The sequence below is a fragment of the Rutidosis leptorrhynchoides genome, chromosome 2 (assembly GCF_046630445.1).
Source record: "Rutidosis leptorrhynchoides isolate AG116_Rl617_1_P2 chromosome 2, CSIRO_AGI_Rlap_v1, whole genome shotgun sequence".
Taxonomy (NCBI): Eukaryota; Viridiplantae; Streptophyta; class Magnoliopsida; order Asterales; family Asteraceae; genus Rutidosis; species Rutidosis leptorrhynchoides.
This window is the reverse complement of record NC_092334.1, coordinates 406,030,689-406,033,446: the sequence shown is the minus strand read 5'-3', so window position 1 is coordinate 406,033,446 and position 2,758 is coordinate 406,030,689.

Below are 2,758 nucleotides of genomic sequence, written 5' to 3'. Positions count from 1 at the left end.
TATATGTCGGAATCGAGAAATTAAACTGGTTAGCGAAACATTTAAGATTGATTTGATACCAGTAGAGTTAGGGAGTTTTGATGTGATAATCGGTATGGACTGGTTGAAAGAAGTGAAAGCGGAGATCGTTTGTTACAAAAATGCAATTCTCATTATACGAGAAAAAGGAAAACCCTTAATGGTGTACGGAAAAAAGGGCAACACGAAGCTACATCTTATTAGTAATTTGAAGGCACAAAAACTAATAAGAAAAGGTTGCTATGCTGTTCTAGCACACGTCGAGAAAGTACAAACTGAAGAAAAGAGCATCAATGATGTTCCCATCGCAAAAGAATTTCCTGATGTATTTCCGAAAGAATTACCGGGATTACCCCCACATCGATCCGTTGAATTTCAAATAGATCTTATACCAGGAGCTGCACCAATAGCTCGTGCTCCTTACAGACTCGCACCCAGCGAGATGAAAGAACTACAAAGCCAATTACAAGAACTTTTAGAGCGTGGTTTCATTCGACCAAGCACATCACCGTGGGGAGCTCCTGTTTTGTTTGTCAAGAAGAAAGATGGTACATTCAGGTTGTGTATCGACTACCGAGAGTTGAACAAACTTACCATCAAGAACCGCTACCCACTACCGAGAATCGATGACTTATTTGATCAACTACAAGGCTCTTCTGTTTATTCAAAGATTGACTTACGTTCCGGGTATCATCAAATGCGGGTGAAAGAAGATGATATTCCAAAGACTGCTTTCAGAACACGTTACGGTCATTACGAGTTTATGGTCATGCCGTTTGGTTTAACTAATGCACCAGCTGTGTTCATGGACCTTATGAACCGAGTGTGTGGACCATACCTTGACAAGTTTGTCATTGTTTTCATTGATGACATACTTATTTACTCAAAGAATGACCAAGAACACGGTGAACATTTGAGAAAGGTGTTAGAAGTATTGAGGAAGGAAGAATTGTACGCTAAGTTTTCAAAGTGTGCATTTTGGTTGGAAGAAGTTCAATTCCTCGGTCACATAGTGAATAAAGAAGGTATTAAGGTGGATCCGGCAAAGATAGAAACTGTTGAAAAGTGGGAAACCCCGAAAACTCCAAAACACATACGCCAGTTTTTAGGACTAGCTGGTTACTACAGAAGGTTCATCCAAGACTTTTCCAGAATAGTAAAACCCTTGACTGCATTAACGCATAAAGGGAAGAAATTTGAATGGAATGATGAACAAGAGAAAGCGTTTCAGTTATTGAAGAAAAAGCTAACTACGGCACCTATATTGTCATTGCCTGAAGGGAATGATGATTTTGTGATTTATTGTGATGCATCAAAGCAAGGTCTCGGTTGTGTATTAATGCAACGAACGAAGGTGATTGCTTATGCGTCTAGACAATTGAAGATTCACGAACAAAATTATACGACGCATGATTTGGAATTAGGCGCGGTTGTTTTTGCATTAAAGACTTGGAGGCACTACTTATATGGGGTCAAAAGTATTATATATACCGACCACAAAAGTCTTCAACACATATTTAATCAGAAACAACTGAATATGAGGCAGCGTAGGTGGATTGAATTATTGAATGATTACGACTTTGAGATTCGTTACCACCCGGGGAAGGCAAATGTGGTAGCCGATGCCTTGAGCAGGAAGGACAGAGAACCCATTCGAGTAAAATCTATGAATATAATGATTCATAATAACATTACTACTCAAATAAAGGAGGCGCAACAAGGAGTTTTAAAAGAGGGAAATTTAAAGGATGAAATACCCAAAGGATCGGAGAAGCATCTTAATATTCGGGAAGACGGAACCCGGTATAGGGCTGAAAGGATTTGGGTACCAAAATTTGGAGATATGAGAGAAATGGTACTTAGAGAAGCTCATAAAACCAGATACTCAATACATCCTGGAACGGGGAAGATGTACAAGGATCTCAAGAAACATTTTTGGTGGCCGGGTATGAAAGCCGATGTTGCTAAATACGTAGGAGAATGTTTGACGTGTTCTAAGGTCAAAGCTGAGCATCAGAAACCATCAGGTCTACTTCAACAACCCGAAATCCCGGAATGGAAATGGGAAAACATTACCATGGATTTCATCACTAAATTGCCAAGGACTGCAAGTGGTTTTGATACTATTTGGGTAATAGTTGACCGTCTCACCAAATCAGCACACTTCTTGCCAATAAGAGAAGATGACAAGATGGAGAAGTTAGCACGACTGTATTTGAAGGAAGTCATCTCCAGACATGGAATACCAATCTCTATTATCTCTGATAGGGATGGCAGATTTATTTCAAGATTCTGGCAGACATTACAGCAAGCATTAGGAACTCGTCTAGACATGAGTACTGCCTATCATCCACAAACTGATGGGCAGAGCGAAAGGACGATACAAACGCTTGAAGACATGCTACGAGCATGTGTTATTGATTTTGGAAACAGTTGGGATCGACATCTACCGTTAGCAGAATTTTCCTACAACAACAGCTACCATTCAAGCATTGAGATGGCGCCGTTTGAAGCACTTTATGGTAGAAAGTTCAGGTCTCCGATTTGTTGGAGTGAAGTGGGGGATAGACAGATTACGGGTCCGGAGATTATACAAGAAACTACCGAGAAGATCATCCAAATTCAACAACGGTTGAAAACCGCCCAAAGTTGACAAAAGAGCTACGCTGACATTAAAAGAAAAGATATAGAATTTGAAATTGGAGAGATGGTCATGCTTAAAGTTGCACCTTGGAAAGGC